We start from the raw sequence: 19107 nt of genomic DNA on the forward strand, positions 1-19107 counted from the left end.
ATTACATGAGTTACGCTTGCTGGGTTGCAACCCACGCATCAAAGTTAAAACACAGATAAGCACTGGCCAGGTCAGAGTCTCTGTCCTCAAAGCATTTTTTTTTTTAAAGGAAGGAAACAGTCTTCCCACTTATCAGATCACTATCGGGTCAGATTAGATGGCCAAAACAGCAGAGCTCTGGAAGTAGTTTAAAATAATCCCACCATTTTTTGAAGTCTAACATTGCTATTACATGGAAAATTAAATTGATTAAATATATATATCTCTATATTTGTTATCGGTAAAGATTATGATTTGCTCCTGCGAAGCTTTCAAGTTTTACCAGTGGGTCTTTAACTCTCTTTTGACAAATGTTATTTCAGTATAAACAAGGGATATTTCTTTAAAAAGTAGTACTTTAACCTGTAGGTGTCCCTTTGCCTTATAAATAAATTAGAAAGCACTGAATAACTGCAATTGCAAAAGTACAAACACTTTATTACGATTGTGGTGAGTCAGACTGCCAGGATTTGGCAGCCCACAGTGTTCCTCAGCAGCAGAACAAAAGGGGATTTTTTAGGCAGATTTACTTTTGGTTCAGTAAAGGACAACATGATACTGTCTGTGCCATAATGAATCAAAACCTCAGTTAAACACAGGCGTAAGTAGTCAGACCACAATAATTTTTGCCTCACATAATAAAAATGGACAAGAAGATTATCTATACTTCTAAGGCCTCTAATATGTATGCTCTCTCAATGTCTTCTGGATACAAAAACCAATAAAAGTAGTAAGATTATCTAGTTGCAGAACTACAAATCTGTTTTGCATGCAGCATATCCCCAGAATACTTCAAGATCAGGAATTATTTTCTATTTTCCTCTTGAGTACAAGAGGTGTTCAGACAAAACAGTAAGTGGATTTTTTAACACCTTCTCTAATTCAAAATATAAACCCTGTAGACCTAAGTATTGCATTCCCAACAAAATCTTTCATGTATTCAGAGCATGAAACACATTTTAAGAGAGACTCATTTTCCAGCTTCCCAATCATGATCTCATTTGGACTCGCAAACCATTCCCACAGTAATTGATATTACAGCGCTCTGCTGTAATACAGTCTTCTGAGAGGGTGAGGAAAGTGTTCCAGTCCTACAGGGTATTTATGCTTTAATAATAAAAACATAGGAAAAACAGTTGCAAAGTATCAGCTCCCATTTCCTCTGCTGCCATGAAAAACCCAATCAGTTATTAGGGAGATGACTAAAGTCTTATTTCCAGAAACTTCCAAAGATGCCCACATCCATCATGAAATCCCTATATAAAGGAGTCACCAGCAGTCTACAGATGATCCTTCAAGCAAAACATCATAAAATTATCAAACCATTCAGTAAAAGAAGTCAGACTATGTGTATGTGGGTGGTAAAAATTGCAACTGATAAAAAAAATCAAGACTGTTCTTGGAAATGAAGCATAACAAATTTAACAATCTAGCCTTCTAAAATATAAAGAGGGTTGAACAACTCAGAGAAATAAATGTTTCCCCTCCTCCAATTTCCACAGCATTAGAAGAACCTCCCCCAAAAATTAGGAACAGCAAATCGCCTGTACCAAATAACAAATGATAAATACCACTGCACATCTCTTCTGATGGCTATTTAAACACAATTCTGGAGCCAATTTACTTGAGATAAGATCATACCGATCAGTTACCAGAGACAGTTTTCCTTATTCTCCAGAACCAATCCAGCTCCATCAGTGGTACCATCACTCAGCATTTCCGTACCAGCTAGCAGTAATGAATTTCTGCCCCACAGGTCCATACCGCCATTAATATGCATGAGAGAAACCCAAAGATGTACTTTCTGCTCCCCTCCCAGAAAGCCATTAACTCAAGCTAACCTCCCAGACTTAATATGGGGTTGCTGCAAAATTAAAAAAATGAGGATGATCAGGCTATGTACCAAATACATTAGCAATACAGAAAGTAAAACAGAAAGTTGGTTTTCTTTGAAATGCCTCTGAGAAGTAAGAAAAACACCTCTTCCCCACACTTCTCACCCTAAATACATTCAGCCTAAACAACAGAAATATTGGTAAACTACTGGGTTCAGTTCAGTTGTATACTAGAACCAGCTGTTTTAAGTTCTCAGCACCAACTTAGACCCCCCTGCATTCCCTGCAGACATTACTCCAGGCAGGACATGGGTCTTTGTACATCTTGCATCTGCCAGCAAAGCATAGACACAGTGGAAGTCGCAGGGCATCTGGAATAGGACGTGATGCCTGTGTTGGGCAATTCAACCAAACCACGCTCCAACTGTGTCCTAACCCCCAAATACAGTTGTTCTTTGGAAGGTAACTGCAGTCCACTCTTGCCAAATTCTGGACTTCATCCCCCCAGAAATTTACACTTTTAGATTTACCACTTCATATGAGAATAGAAGCACAACAATGTATTCCCATGAAAATTCCGAAGATGGCTATAATAATTCCAGCTAGGAACTTAAAGTAACTGGGATTGTAAGCAGGAAGCCCTCTAACCTAATAGGAAACAATGCTGAGAAGTAGATACCTTAAACAGCATTATCCTGGAAGCTCAAGAGATGCCTATGTTATTAAGAAGGGTTTTAAAACCTTCAAGCCTCCCTGGGAGCAAAATACAAAGACATCCCTTTCACAAAGAGATGAGGGAAGGCGTCACACAATTTTGAAGTTCTGGATGAGAAGACGAGAGCACACCCCCGAGCACCATTTAGCAATTCAAGAGCATCAGTAAAGCAACCACGGAGGAAGTGCTGGGTGGTATGCTCTCTTCAAGCTAAAATGCTGGCTCACAACCACACCTCCATTTGACAGGGCACTGCCCTAGCCAACGGACTAGTTTCTCCCAGACCATTCCCAGTGAAGGTATGAAACTGGAGAATATTTACTGGATGAAAGAATGAAACACCGATAGCAATCAGATTTCCCTCATCTCAGATGAATGTCTTGATCACAGGGCAGGAGTTGCTCTCCCTTTGGCCTAATTATTTTTTTTTTTCCCAAGTAACACAATTGCAGGTGAAATAAACGTTTCCTACCACTATGGGACATTTATGAGATGCTGACTGTTGTACTTTCCTGGGAAGAGAGAGATGTGAGTTTAAGTTACTTCAAGCTGAAAAGGGGACATAGAAACAAGCTTTCCACTTCATGGGTAATTGATGCAACTAATGCACCATTGAATATAAAGAGAAGAGGGAGAGAGAAACATCATTGCAAACATTTCTTCCTTGAGTTTGAATAAATAGTTTACACTTCTTATTTATTTATAAGCAAAACAAGGTTTTCAAATCCAGGAGGATCATTCCTGTCTAAGGATGCCAAAGGCAGTTAGGCACAAGAGAGATGCCAGTCTCCAGAACAGTCACGGGGGTAACAATGCTGGATGGACGCAGACGTGTAGCTCAGTGTACCTAATTTTCCCTACAGTAAAAACACAGACAGCAGCGTGCTTTCAGAAATGAGTTTTAAGAACACCATAGTTGGCTTTGAGGCATCTAATTGTAAAATAGGCCACTCAAATAATTTATGAATTCAGGCTGCAATTCAACAGGGAGAAAGATTTTTCCTCCAAAATACCATAAATTATACATATATATACATAAATAAAAGGCTTCTAATAGCTACTTAAATTTTAAGTAAAGCCCATGTGTATCAGAGAGCTATAGGACAGTGCAGAACAGCTGTTATCTAAAACGTCAGCATAAGTCCACAGACCCCTTTAAAAACAACAAACTACCTCCAGAGCATTATTAAATTGTGAAAACTCCAATGCCCAGACATGACTCAATCTTTCAGAGCTCACCACAGATAAACACGTGACCAAATGCAACATCCCAATATATTCCATTCCATGTTCCATATATGACACCTCCCATGACATGTCAATGCTGTTCAACAGATCTGAGGGCGACAAGTTTATGAATCACATTTATTAACTCAAAACTCTGACAAAGAAAGAGTGGCAGTAGTGATAGACATAAATAACATCACAAGTTGCATTGCTAGTGGAACCTTCAAAATTAATTTTTCACATCTTACTACCTTGACAAATTCCTTACACAGATTTATTGAAAAAATAACTCTCAGACTTAGGCATTAGCTTCATCTTTTGCACTGCCATTTATCTAATCCATGATTTTAAAAATCAACTTGTGCATTCCACTTCAAACACGCCTTCCTTTGTAAATATTATCATTGTCAGGGAAAAAAAAATAGGGCAAAATTCACAGAAAGTTCCCATAGCTCACTAGTTACGTAGTCTATGGACAAGTTGGTAAAGTAGGTAAGAATATTTCAGCTGTTGGTGAGCAAAGTTAATTTTTCTTGAATTAAGTCTGTAAGGTATGGAAGATGTGAAGACTCATAAGACTATTTCTAAACATTTTAAATCCATAATAATAAATACAAATCTTTTAAGCACCTGTGTGTCACTGCTGCCCTAGTTCATATGCATCCTACAAGATATTTGTCCTGTATCTGCTATTTTTCAGGTACAAGCAACTACTGCTACCAAATCAAGAACTTGTATCAAACAGTATATAGAGATGGAAAATAAGACACGTGTATTTCATTTTAATTGCAAGTGTAGATTGGAATTCTGTGAAAGCAGAGGAACGGTAAAATGTGTACTTCACAAGAATTAGGACCTATACAACTCCCATCATTCACATTGCTCTCATCATTATTCATACATGAATGCATAGCAGCTTCTATTACAATTTTAATTTAAACAGCAAAATTCAAATTTATGACTCCATTTTTTTGCAGCTCTCAAGCTGTCCCATATTTTAAATATTGTAATTCATGCTTCTCAAACTGTTTTCTCAGATTTAATGTTACTGCTTTGCATTCATAGATAACATAAGTAGAAGGCACTGCTAAAAGAATGATTGATAATACTGAAACAGATCCAAATACATACTGAATTCAGTACACAGGAAATACTATGAGGTTTTGGCTCCTTCAAATTGATACATACTATTACTATGCATATTCCTCTGCCCACTGATACTATAACTCGCATTGACATAGTAAGTTTGTTTCCAAGGATTTAATAGGAGACCTAATGATGTCTGGATTGTATGCAGGTTTTGGATTTAGAATATTATTTTTCTGTTTTGTATAAAATGTGAACTGAATGATCAAGTTAATGTGCTACTGCATCTAGTACTAAAGAACGTGATTCCACAAAACTATTTTACAGTTTCTCTAAAAACTCCAATTAAAAGGGTATTTGGAAATACATATAAATCAATTCAGGAGGTCTTATTTATAGTATCTGTACACCTACAGTTTATGTTAAGGTAGAATTGTTATTCATCTAAATAACGTCTAGTATTTTTATATACATTTTCATCACTCATTTTGTATAACATGTAACCCATGTAAATCTGCAACACACTGCACATGCAAATCCCTGACGTCTGTGAGACTACCATAGTGCTGAGGACAAGATATTTTAGGCTGACAAAACAGTGTCAAAAATGATGTCATGAAGACAAGCTAAGCACACTAACAATGAATTATCTTCCCAGCACTGTAAAATTCACTAACAGGCTCACTATTATGGCAAAATGACATCTGCTGACAGTAACTATATAGTAGTACCCAAGATCTTCACCATTTTTCCTTTGTGAATTAACCAAGTATTTTTCATTCTAATTACTGGCATACATTGCCTTTTTAATGACTTGTGACTTGCTTATTTTCTGTTTTTAATAAAGAACAAGTTCACAGGCATACATGACTGCAAAACAGTAGATGAGAGTAGTGAAAAAGTACAGAGCAGTATACAATAAAATAATGGACAGTCATTAAGAAACCATGCAAATAATTCAGAAAGCCTCTCTTATACTTGCCATAGTTTATAGTTTCAAGTGAAACCTTAATGATCAGATACACTATACAGTGGTTCAAAATGCAGCTGAAGAATCTTATTCTTAGTTGCTACTCTATGCTTTTTATAAATTTAAATTAAACCCTTTATGCTAGTCTCAGTCTGTAATTTCATTAAAACATTTTGTGAGTTGTTTAACTTTATGATTTGTTTGTTTTTATTTCAGGCCTCGTGTGTGTGTGGGGGGGTTTACAAGAATGCAGAAAGAAGAATCCAACGTGAGAAATGTCAGAATTTATTCCCTAAAAATAAAATAAAACAGCCTTGCCAATGTATAATTTTTCTTTATATCTTAAAAAAGATATAAAACTTAGCATAACTGAGAAAAGGGAAGTATCAACTTAGTTCTCTGTGTAATATGAGTTGGGGTATTTTTGTAGACCAATGCTGAGCATGTAAAATTCTTTGCCCACAAGGCAACCTCCTGTCACAACTGCATTTCATTCCAGATCTCCCCACCTAAGCGTTCACAGTCAAAGTCATTTTTATTTTTTTTCTGACCTTGCAGATGGCAAGAATAGGAGAAGGAAAGCAAAGCAAAAACATCCCTATCCCCCTCAATTTTCCCTTTCCACATGCACACACAAACTGCCTTTAGGAGCTGGTAAACAAAAACAGAGTGCAAAGATTGTCTGTATGGAAATCAAGGACTACCAGAACAGGCTGGAAACCAACACACATTACAACCCTCAGCAAGTTATTAGCAACAACGCTGAAAGAATGGGAAGTTAAAAGTGCTTCTGGTGAATTATGGATCATTTGATTTTATACACTGGCATCATACATTACCAGGGCCTTAGCAGAACAAAACCCAGATAAATAAGTCCGAAGCTTAACTGTCTTGAAATTAAGTTAGGGAAAAAAAAAAAAAAAAAGGCAGAAATGCTTGTGTGGTGTCTGTTCAGAGATTCAAACGATGAGATGAATTTAACATTGCAGAACATGTTTTCCATCTGCTCTCTCTCATGCCTAGCCTTCACAATGGCACATCCTTCTAGAAACGGTGCTCACAGCACTCTGCATCTAACCATCTCCAGCAGCTGAAAGTTTTCCCTAATAACCGAAGTTGTGAATTTGAACCCCCCTTGTCCCCAACCTCGAGCAAGGGCATACTTAATCCAGAGAAGGGCTACAGCCTTTTTATTTGATTGATTGATTGATTGATTGATACCCTCAGCCCCGTTACAGCTCATCCTGGCACCTGGGCCCACAGGGAGCCAGGTGCCCACAGCACCCCGGAGTGATGGGGGTCCCTGAGGAAGAAATGGGAGCTCCTTTAGGGGCTGAGGCAGCGATGAGAGCTCAGGCACGGTCCTTTTGAGGCCGAGGCAGCGATGGGAGCTCCTTTTGGGGCCGAGGAAAAAAAAGCCTCTCCCCGAGCTGAGGCTAAGATCTACCAGCAAAACGTTTTACCACGGGGGAAGGGAAAGCAAAGCGTGGCCCTGGTGCCCCGTAACCCCACTCGAGGCCGCTGGAGCCGGTGCTTTTTGAGGCAACAGTTGGTCGCCTCCCCACCGGCAGTCCCCCACCCCTCTGCCCCCCGAGGCTGGCAGCAGGAGGGCAGGGAACGGGGGGCGGCACAAGGGCGGCGGCGAGGAGGAAGGCAACCCCCGATCTGAGATGAGAAAGATAAAAATAAAACCACCACAAAACAACGCAGGGGCTGCAGAGCCTCCCGTCTCCCAGCAGGGCGCTGCGGGGGCGGCTTCTCCCTTCCTCCCCCTTACTCCCCCAATCTTTCCCCCCCCAGAGGACGGGGCGTCGCCTGCCCCCACCGGCGGCCAGCCGCAGCCCCCGAGCCGCCTTACCTGAGCTGCCCGTCGCCGCTGGCCGCTGCGGGGACCCTCGTCCATCCCCCGAGCCTCAGAGACAGCCGGCGGCGCGGCCCAGCCCGGCCCAGCCCAGCCCAGCCCCGCGCCACACTCGCAGGCCCGCCCCGCGGTGGCTGCGTGAGGCTGCCGCCAGACGCCGGCCCCGGCCGGGCGCGGTTCCCCCCCCCGGACCCGCCTCCCGCTGCTGAAGGAGGGCTGTGAGCCCCTCAATGTCTCCCCACCGGGCTGTGTAGGGTCACAAGAGGGAGGAGGAAAAGAGGATGAAGCCTCCCCCCCCAAGTGGAGGGTGGGGAAGGGGCGGCAGGGCGCGGGGGCAGAGGAGGCGGCGCGGTTTGAGATAAGGAGAAGAGGGAAAGGAGGGTGAGGGGGGCACCCTGCCTCTGCACAGACCTCACCCGGGGAGATTCGTGCTCCCCACGTACCCCCCAGCCCAGCCCAGAAGGGCAGGGACACCCGGCGGTGTCACCCCTGAAGCCACTGAGGAGCGGCCCCCACCCGCCCTCTTCCTCTCAGTGACAGCGGCTTTGACCCAAATCAGCCCCGTTTCGACCCAAATCAGCCCCGTTTCGACCCAAAACCGCTCCGTTTCGACCCAAATCAGCCCCGTTTCGACCCAAAACCGCTCCGTTTCGACCCAAATCAGCCCCGTTTCGACCCAAAACCGCTCCGTTTCGACCCAAATCTGCCCCGTTTCTCACAGGTCCCAGCCCGTCCCCTTCTCCTTTGTGGGCTTTTGACTCTTGTTGTGTGTGTGAATGCTTGAGTTCAGCAGGGCTGCAAAGACATTTTGTGTGTGTGTGTGCATTTCTGACTTCGCAGAAGGCAGTACTTCCTCAAGATGTCAAAACCAGATCTGAGTCCATTCACAGCTCGTGAAAATACTTTGTACTTCCTCTTACTGTTTGGAGGGTTAAGTAAGGTTAAAGTTGTAAAAGTGGCTATGCGGTGCTTGGTTTCCCCCTTCCCCAAAATGAGTCTATGAGTCTATGAGTCATTTACAGGAAGAAAGAAAAAAAAATATCGCCTACAAGTAACTATTGGAAGTACAGTATAGAAATACCAGGTTATTTATTCTTCACATTGGGGTTTTGCTTACTGAGCTCTAGATGTGAGATGCTGCAAGGCTGACCACAAAGCCATTGTAACACCATTGTCAGTGCACCCAGGAGTTCACAGCTTTGGGAAAATGTGTCAGAGAAAAATGGCCTCTGTGCACTGAGCAGGTGTGATGCTCTTGAACAAGGCAAGTTTTGCAGTGCTGTGGAGCAGAGTGGCTTGGTAGAGCTGCGAGCATGTAGGATCTGCTGCTGACTTGATCCTCTGGCCTTTCACACCAAGTCAGCAGAGCAGCAACACTTACATGCCCAAACTTGTTGTCTTTACCCAGGCTGTGGTCAGATATCCTTGAACTGTTCTCTTTTGGTCTGAAAATTCCAAATTTTCTTGTCAGAAAATAATTCAAGGGACAGAACTGGTCTATTAAAAGGCTTAGTCTTTGTTACAGCGGCACATATTTAATACAGCTATCCTTACAGCACCCGGCTTAGTGGAACACTAAACTGCTGGCTTGCATTTTTTTATCCGCAAGTCTCAAAAGTACCTTTTAAAAAAAGTAAAAAGCATTGCTCCACTTTCAAGCAGGAAGAACGGTCACGTGGAAAACTTGAACGAGGAGAGAGAACTGAACCTCAGATTCACAGCTAGCAACCCTTTTCCTTGCTTATTTTTCTGGGGCATGTGTTCTGACCACTGTATAATGGACACGTCTTTAACTGGCTACTATTACAAAAAAAAATAGCTGTCTACCACCACTGGTAAGTACTCCCGTTCTGTTAGTGTGTGTTACATATGCTCTCAGAATGCCTGCACTGAATGCAGCTGGAACTTAGCCAGAAGAATATTTTGATTATGGATGCTGATAGTGTTTAGGAATTAGATATGTCCAACTTTTAAATTCTGTCAAAACAAAGGGACTGTTATATATTGATGAAATGAGCTGTAGAACATCTACCCAGCTTTAGCGTCACATACTACCGTAAGACTGAAGTTGAACAGCCTTTAGGGAGAACGGCAGTTGAGTGATAGATTTCAGATTCTCAACTTTGGACAATGACGTTACAGACCAGGAATTAATTGTTTAGTCAGCTACTTGCGTATTGGCAATACCACAGTAACTATCTGTGTGAAACTGCTATGCCAATGCAGATGTGAGACAAATTCAATTTGGGACACATTTGGTAGGATTCAGATTCCTAAATAAAGCTCTTTCTTATCATTTGGACTCTACAAGGTGTCTTATATAGTGCCCAGCTTTTGCTCAGAAAAGGTGCAGAATTCTTACAAAGTTCCATCTCATATCTACCAGCTGCATGCCAGTACCTCAAACACCCTAAACTTTTTTTAGTAGTGTAGTAGTGTTTGGTTCTTGTACTTTCGTATGGGTGTCTCAAGCATCGCAAGAAGCAGTCAGGTGCCTGCCGGGTAGCGATGATATGGACCAGCTACTACAAAGCTGTGTTATCACAGCTCAAAGCTACCTAGGCTCCACTGAGCCAAGACCTGAAGGGGTAAGCAGGAATATGCAGGGCATTTCAAGATGCCCTTGGTTATCTTGCTTTGTTTTCTGCCACTTTTATGGAAGCATGCAGATCTCTTCTAGGTCCTATGACCCATACAGGTAGCTCAGACAACTCAAGATACCCACTGCTGCAGAAGTCAATCTGTCTTCACTGCAATGGAAATTTCAATCCCTAGCTGAAGACAACTGCATACAGACAACAAAAATTTGGAAGTTTGAATCTTACATTGAATCCTATCCAAAACAATTTGCTATCTTAAATCTCAGGGGAATTTAACACATTTTATTGCACAGTTATGACAATGTATATGCAACCAGTAGTCATGGCTTAACTGAACATTGTAGCATAGCACCAATAACACATTTTTTAGATTCTGTCTGTAATTTGAAAGATAACATAGAGGTCTTTCTTTCTTTCTTTCTTTCTTTCTTTCTTTCTTTCTTTCTTTCTTTCTTTCTTTCTTTCTTTCTTTCTCTTTCTTTCTTTCTTTCTTTCTTTCTTTCTTTCTTTCTTTCTTTCTTTCTTTCTTTCTTTCTTTCTTTTAAATGGGAATGATTGAGTCATAAAATCATAGAATCATAGAATCATTAAGGTTGGAAAACACGTCTAAGATCATCTAGTCTAACTGCCCACCTCCCATCAATGTCACCCACTAAACCATGTCCCTAAGCACCACGTCCAACCTTTCCTTGAACACCCCCAGGGGCAGTGACACCACCACTTCCCTGAGCAACCCATTCCGATGCCTGACTACTATTTCTAAGAAAAAATGTCTCATAATTTCCAACCTAAACTTCCCCTGGCACAACTTGAGGCCATTCCCTCTAGTTCTATTGCTAGTTATCTGGGAGAAAAGGCTGACCCCCAGCTCCCCACACCTTCCATTCAGATAACTGTAGAGAACAATAAGGTCTCCCCTGAGCCTCCTCTTCTCCAGACTAAACAACCCCAGTTCCCTCAGCTGCTCCTCATAAGACTTATGTCATAGACTTATGTCAAGGCTTTTGGATAAGTCACCCACAAAGTTAGCAAATATTTGAATGACTATCTACCTAGGACAGTGTAGCCTTCTGTAGAGAGTACAGTGCCTTAAAAGTTTGAAACTCAAGGTTTTAGGCACAATTGCGCTAACAATCATCTGGATGCAAACAGTGGCCTTGGAACAGATGGAAAAGTGAGTTCTCTGCTTTTGATATTTGACTTGCCAAGAAGAAGTAATAGATTTATCTAGCAGTTTTCTCAAGTATTTAGTGAAGGGGTTACTTTGTGGAATAAAAGGACATCTTTCTTAATATTTATTTTAACTCTGTACAGACTGCCATGAAGGAGGTTAATACAAACAGCATTCTCAGAAAGAAGGGTTTTGCACCCACTTCAGAGATTACCAAATTCAAAGGAGAGTCTCTTCAATTTCAGCGGCCATTGAATCAGCCCCTTAATCACCTCCTCCATCTGGAAGTACTTTATTTTTGTGGTTAATGCAGAAAAAAAAAAAAAAAAAAAAAAAAAGATAATGCTAATATATTCTATGAAGTAAATTGTATGAATATTCAGTATGATCCTGTCATCACTTGCATAATTCATGGTACCACTGATACTGTTTGGAATTGTAGCTGTTCATCACTTATGAAGACAATCCTCTGTACAGTTCTGGAATTTAGGGACATAATTTTCTGAGTTATGAGTTATACTGCTCAAAATTAGGAGTAAAAACGGTAGATGAGACATAACAAACCAAATAAATAAATGAAGAGGTGGTGGTGGGGAGGAATTAATCTGTCATTTTATGAGTCTGAATTGTGTCTGAAATTGTTTCCTACCAGAGAAATGTGCTGCTGTGGTTTGTCAGCTTATTTTTCTCTCCTCGCAAAGAATCTACTATTAGTAAGTGGGCAGAGAAAACTTCTGCTTCTCAGTTGTTGTGGATATCTTCTGCTTGAAGAGCTTGCTTTCTCAACATGCATTGAGCCTTCATTGGAAATCCCCTGTTTATTTCTCGCATCAGCTGATGAAAGAAATTAGCAGAAGCATGGGCAGACAGCCCTTTGCTGGCAAAGGGCCAGCCACTGGAGATTACAGCAGCTACACTGATCACAAAAATATAGGAGTCCCCACGGAATACAGCTGGAAATCTGACTTTGTTTACCTATTTGAAACTCAATATGTTGAAAATATAATCCTCTTTATAATGCATGTACACACCTTAAAGAGGTATACAATAAAATGTATTTGTTATATATATAAGAACATGTATATTCATTAGGCATTCAATGCAGACAATCTTCATTGTCGGTCTTACACAAATTAAACAACTTTTCTCAAGAAAGTGATATGATTAAGCTTCTGGTATAGGCTTTTAAAGGTATCAATATTCATGTATGCAATTTAAAAACAGTTGAGATTTATGAAATATATTGCTTAAAGTAAAAAGTAATTTTACTTTTGTCATTTTTGACCAAGTCAGAATAATATACATGTACATTAAATAATGAGACTTTGGTTATGTAATTGAATAGGAATGTGGTAAAACCCTAGGATATTTTTTGGGCACGGTTCTCAACTGTAAACAACTTATCCAAATATACACAGGCAAACCATAATAATAGTGTCCCTATACACTGATACATGCTTATTGGTAACACTATAACACTAAAAATCATAAAAATTAATAACAAGAAACTTACCTTTTAAATTCAAAAGTTTATCAAGTAGCTAACATAGAATATTTACTCATTCTGTATTCTTCTACAATGAAACTGCAGAGTAGTGGAATTATATTGTACAAAACAAAACAAAACAAGTTCAGATTTTCTTGAAATAATATTCCTAATGAAAAATTAATAGCAATAATTGCAATAGCTTACCGGATATGTAACGTTGCATTTATCACTATTAATGTTAATAAGAAAATGTCTAAGTACCAAACTATTTTAAGCTGGTTGGCACAAACCCATTTTCATTTGCATCTAGCAAGATGTATCCTGGCAACCGTATATTTTTGGATTTGTAACAATTTATTCTATTCATTTTATGCAAATGAGGTAACCAATACTGCAAGAATCATGAGAATTCAAGATGGATAACTTGGATAACATCGTTCAGAGCTATATATAGATGACTAGGAGTGATATGTGAGTAATATATGTATATATTTAACAATCTATTGAACATTTCTTTCCATGTACCTACCCAGCTAAGGGGTTTATCTTGCACAATTCACATACTTTTACTGCAAAATAGAAAGCAGTAGCAACCCAAGCTGTGTCCTGTGAAGTAATAATTATCACACACCACAGTCATGATTCTGTTTTGTTCTTTTTGGGGTTGAAAATGCTGCATGTTTCCCAGACTCATACAGAGTTTAATGAACTGGAGGGAGGAGGAAGAGCAAAGGCTCTAGCTGTCGACCGCATCTATGCATGCTGACTTGATAACTTGATAAGTTAACACAGTATCTAGAGCAAACATGAAGCTGAAGCTATATATGGAGTTTCTATCTTATTGTGTGCAAGTGTCATTGAAAGGACACATAAGAAAACTTTTGGTTTCGGTGCATACGTGTGAATGATTTCAATGCATTTGCTATAGGATTAGGTTACAGCAACCTGTGCATCTTCAGTACATTCTAGTATCATCAAAACCTTGTTTGATTAGAGATCATCTAAGGTGTTCAGCTGGAACAAAGATCTGCTTATAGAAATGCAGAGTGTATAATGCCATCATAAGAACAAAACACTTATAAAAATCGTTAATTGTTCTTAAACAAGCTCTTTGCCTCAGTCCTCACTGCCAGTCTGGCTTCCCATGTCTCTTGAGTCCCTGAACCTCTAAGCGGGGTCTGTGGTAGTAAAGGCCCTCCCACTGTACAAGAACAGCAGGTTTGAGACCACCTGCAGAACCTGAACAGGAACAAGTCCATGGGGCCAATAACATGCATCACAGGATCCTGAGGGAACTGGCTGATGTAGTGGCAAAACTCTATCCATCATATTCAAAAAGTCCTGGTAGTCAGGTGATCTCCCTGGTGACTGAAAAAAAGTGAAACATTACTCTGATTTTAAAAAAGGGTAGAAAGGAAGATCCGAGGAACTACAGACCAGCGAGCCTTCCTCTGTACTTGGGAAGATCATGGAACAGGTCCTCTTGGGAGCAATGTTAAGGCACATGAAGAACAAGGAGGTGATCTGAGACAGCCAGCATGGCTTCCCCAAGGGCAAATCATGCCTGACCAATCTGCAGTCTTTCTATGATGGAGCAACTGCATCAGTTGACAAAAGAAGACTGACCAATGTCATCTACCTGGCCTTCTGTAAGACCTTTGACACAGACCCAAACGACATCCTGGTCTCCAAACTGGAGAGACATGGATTTGATGGGTGGACCAGTCAGTGGATATAGAATTGTCTGGATGGCCTCAGACAGAGAGTTGCAGTCAACAGCTCTATGTCCAGATGGAGGTTGGTGACAAGTGGCGTCCCTCAGGGGTCTGTCCTGGGACCGGTGCTGTTTATCAGTGACATAGGCAGTGGAATCAAGTGCACCCTTGGCAAGTTTGCAGATGACACTAAGCTGAGTGGTGCGGTTGATCCAACTGAAGGAAGGGATGCCATCCAAAGGGGTCTGGACAAGCTTGAAAAGTGGGCCCAAATGAACCTAACGAGGTTCAACAAGTCCAAGTCCAAGTTTCTGCACCTGGGTTGGGGCAATCCCAGACAGGATTACAGACTGGGGGAAGAACTCATTAAGAGCAGCCCTGCAGAGAAGGACTTGGGGGTTTTGGTGGACAAAAAGGTCAACACGAGCCAGCAGTGTGTGCTTGCATCCCAGAAGGCCAACTGCATCCTGGGCTGCATCAGCAGAGGAGTAGCCAGCAGGGAGAGGGAGATGACTGTCCCACTCTGCCCTACCCTTGCGAGGTCCCACTTGAAGCACTGCATCCAGGTCTGGGGCAACCAGCACAAGCAGGACATGACCTGTTAGAGTGGGTCCACAGGAGGGCAAAGAAGCTAAACAGAGGGCTGGAGCACCTCTCCTATGAAGTAAGTCTGAGAGATCTGGGGATGTTCAGTCTGGAGAAGAGAAGGCTCCAAGGAGACCTCATTGCAACCTTTCAGTACTTAAGGGGGCTTATAAAAAAGATGTAAAGCAACTTTTTACATGGGCAGATGGTGATAGGACAAAGGAGAATGGTTTTAAACTAAGAGGGAGATTTAGATCAAATGTTAGGAGGAAATTCTTCACCCAGAGGGTGGTGTTGGACCTGGGGGTTTTGGTTGATGAGAAGCTCAATAAGAACTGTATGCACACTAATGTGTACTTGCAGCCCATAAAGCCAAACACATCCTGGGCTGCGTCAAAAGAATCGTGGCCAGCAGGTTGAGGGAGGTGATTCTCCCCTTCTACTCTACTCTTGTGAGACCCCACCTGAAGTACTGTGTTCAGCTCTGGGGCCCCCAGCCCAAGAAGGACATGGAAGTGAGTCCAGAAGAGGGTTGTGAAGATGATCAGAGGGCTGGAGCACCTCTTCCATGAAGAAAGGCTGATAGAGTTGGGATTGTTTAGCCTGGAGAAGAGAAAGCTCCAGCAAGACTTTATAGTGGCCTTCCAATACCTAAAGGGGGCCCACAGGAAAGCTGGCAAGGGACTTTTTACAAGGGCACATAGTGATAGGACAAGGGGTAGTGGTTTTAAATTAAAATAGGGTAGATTCAGATTAGGTACAATGAAGAAATATTTCACTATGAGGGTGGTGAGGCACTGGCACAGGTTGCTCAGAGAAGCTGTGGGTGCCCCAACCCTGGAAGTGTTCAAGGCCAGGCTGGATGGGACTTTGAGCAACCTGGTTGGTTGGGGGGTGTCCCTGTCCAGAGCAGAGAGGTTGGAATTAGGTGATCTTTAAGGTCCCTTTCAACCCAAACTATTCCATGATTCTATGAAATACTGTATTGAATGCATTCTTTATGCTGAAGATCTGATACCCTGTCTTGCATAGAGGGTTTGGAAAGGGTTTGTAGGATTGAGTTTCTCCTTTGCAGAAGCATTAAGTTGTAAATGGATGTTACCTTCTTGGTTCCACTGTGTTAATAAAGGACATTACCACTCCCAGCTGCTTGTCAACTTTTTGCCTGTGATTATTGTTCCCCCATCCTATTGCTGGGAAGACTTGCTAATATAGTCAAAATGAGACAGGTTAGATGAAAGTTTAAATAGTAGGTCTTTACTGGGTCATCTCATTTTGACTGAACCATCCTTTTTTTTTTTTTTTTTCTTTTTTTCTTTTTTTTCACCTTAGATCTTAAAAATCAAAAATATTGCCTCTTTAGAAAGAAGTGCTTCTGCCTTTTAGTTGAACATTCAAAGAAAATTTAAGTATAACAGCACTGGTAAAGACTCCATCTGAGAGGGTGCCAACACACAAAGACACACAAACAAAATTAATTCTTCTATAATCTAGGCATTCCAAGCTTAGTCTATCACTTGTCTAGTTTATAATACAAACAGCACGGCAACAGAAGTGCTAGGAACATTGAGATAATGCTTTCTGCACTGCCCAAAAGTGCATTACTCTTTTGCTGTGTTACTAGAATTAGAAGTTATAGGCCATATACCATCTTCCTGCTAAATGATGTCAAAAGTAATTTAAAAAGGTAAATATCATTATTATTAGTAAACTACCTGTGCCTTTTCTGGCATTAGAACAAGGAAAGCTAAGCACATTTTCATGAGTTCTCTAAATAACCATTACATTTCTTCTTTCAAGCATTGAATCTATCAACAAATGAAAGAATTACTTATCTGAAAGATAAATGCAGCAGTAATTAGGAAAAGTCAGAAGCCAGCAGTCAAGAAGATGTTAAAAATGAACAGCAAATAATACTGAAACATTTATGAGGATTCATTGAAAGTTTATTTACATGGGTGGAAAAAGACCCATTTCATCAATATATTGAACAATTATAGGATCAGAAGATCATAAAATGATTAATGTTGGAAGGGACCAGAGGCAGTTTCTAGTCCAACTTACTGTTCAAAGCAGGGCCAGCTTTGAGACCAAGTTGCTCTGTAATTTATCCAGTCAGTTCTTGAAAACCTCCAAGAATGGATACTGTACAGCCTCTCTGGGCCTACTGTCTGACTGTCCTCATGCTGAAAAGACTTTTCCTTATATCCAGTCTGAACATCACTTTTTTTCAACTTATGTGCATTGAGTCCCTTCCTCCTGACATAAATCACTCTGAAGAACTTGTCTCTATCCTGGATAACCTTCTCAGGGGTATTAGAAAGCTTCTGTTATTTCTCCCTAACAGTAATATACAATAGACAGTAAGTCTTTACCTCATTTTTCCTATCAGCTACTATGAATGGGAAATAAATATCTTACTCTACCTCACCTTCTTCTGTTTTCCCAATAAAGCCACCGATCCTAATCCCCTGACCTCCTCCCTGGTATGTCTTCTGTTAGCCATGTACAGCAAAGTCCCCAAAGCCATCTTAAATCATGATGTTGCTTTGAGCTTTTATTCTAGTGAAAGAAGCTCCTTGCTTTCCAGTAGTGACCAGAAGTTTCTGGGAGCCAGATATAGTGTCTCATTGCTTTGGCATTGCTTCTTGTAACAGTCCTAGTTAGACATACCACAGTTTTACTTTGAACAGTTTCAGCTTTGTCACTATGGTGCAAAACAATCCAAGTATTTATCTGACAAGATGATATGCAAACAGTCTTTTCTAGCTCATTAATAGGTGGCAACAGAAAGCTATTTCTCCTATGACAAGAAACAAGTTCATTCAGTTGTTAGAAGGAACTGAACATTGACTTATAAAACAATTAATTTTGCATGAATATGAAAATTATAAAAAGGTTTTTTTTTTTTTTTTCATATCCTTATAGATCTCATAGTAAGGCTGAAGCATACTCTGCTTTAATTCTTTCACCGCATTTTCTGCATTTCTTTGCTTACAAGTGATGGCTTCCTGCTGCAGGTAGCACCTTTAAAAGGAGCTGTAGGACTGAGATGAGAGCTGTGTTTCAGTTAAGCCATAACAAGAAAATGTCAAGCTGTGTCACAAATTCTACCAGAATGAAACTGAAGAAAGCCATGGATGAAGACAGAGAAAAGCATTTAAAATTTTCTTGGATAAGACAGCCTCTATGACTCAAATATAGCAGTGGAGAAAACAAGATAACTTTTCATGGCATCATAACTAGATCAAATCATAAGGAGACCTCTCTTCATCACAGAGTTTGAAATACAGCTGAAATCTTATGCATAACCTAGGTGAAAGCTGGCCTTCCTGCACACAGAGCAGAGAGGAGCTCTGCTCTTTGCTGAGGTTCAGGATGAGGGCATGAAATTCCTCTCTGTGTGTTTGCTTTGTGCATCCAGTGATTACAAATGGTGTTTTCTTTACCCTGAAAGTTCAACAGTGATAGGGAATGCCATGCAATGAACAACATAAAACATTAGAGTTTTTCCTTCCCAAGCTTTAGTTTGTATCACATTTTGTCCTGAACAAATTTTTTTAATGCCTTTTCATCAAGTGAAGAACAGTATAAAGAGGAGGCTTAATGCAAATGAATCAATGAGATAATTAGTGCTTTAATCAAACAAGCAGGTTCAATTCATGCAATACCAAAAAGGCATTTCCAGCTCTGCCTCCCTGACAATCTTTGCTATTAATTGAGCACATCTAGCTTGCAGTTTGCTAAATAGCACAAAGATGACGACATGGGCCACGCTACTCTACGTGGTTTGCAATCCATTGATTAGCCTACA

At 40.8% G+C, this 19107-nt stretch overlaps 1 long non-coding RNA gene across 1 annotated transcript in view; it reads right to left on the minus strand.

Annotated features, from left to right (window-relative positions):
- The window catches only part of LOC311434818, a 29384-nt gene extending 21520 nt beyond the window's left edge, over positions 1–7864 (minus strand). Inside the window, exon 1 of the long non-coding RNA XR_014691747.1 lies at positions 7731–7864. This is a non-coding gene — a long non-coding RNA (uncharacterized lncRNA). The remainder of the gene's footprint in view (positions 1–7730) is intronic.
- Between the last annotated feature and the right edge of the window lie 11243 nt (positions 7865–19107).

This window comes from Aythya ferina (assembly GCF_964211825.1).
Source record: "Aythya ferina genome assembly, chromosome: 3".
NCBI lineage: Eukaryota > Metazoa > Chordata > Aves > Anseriformes > Anatidae > Aythya > Aythya ferina.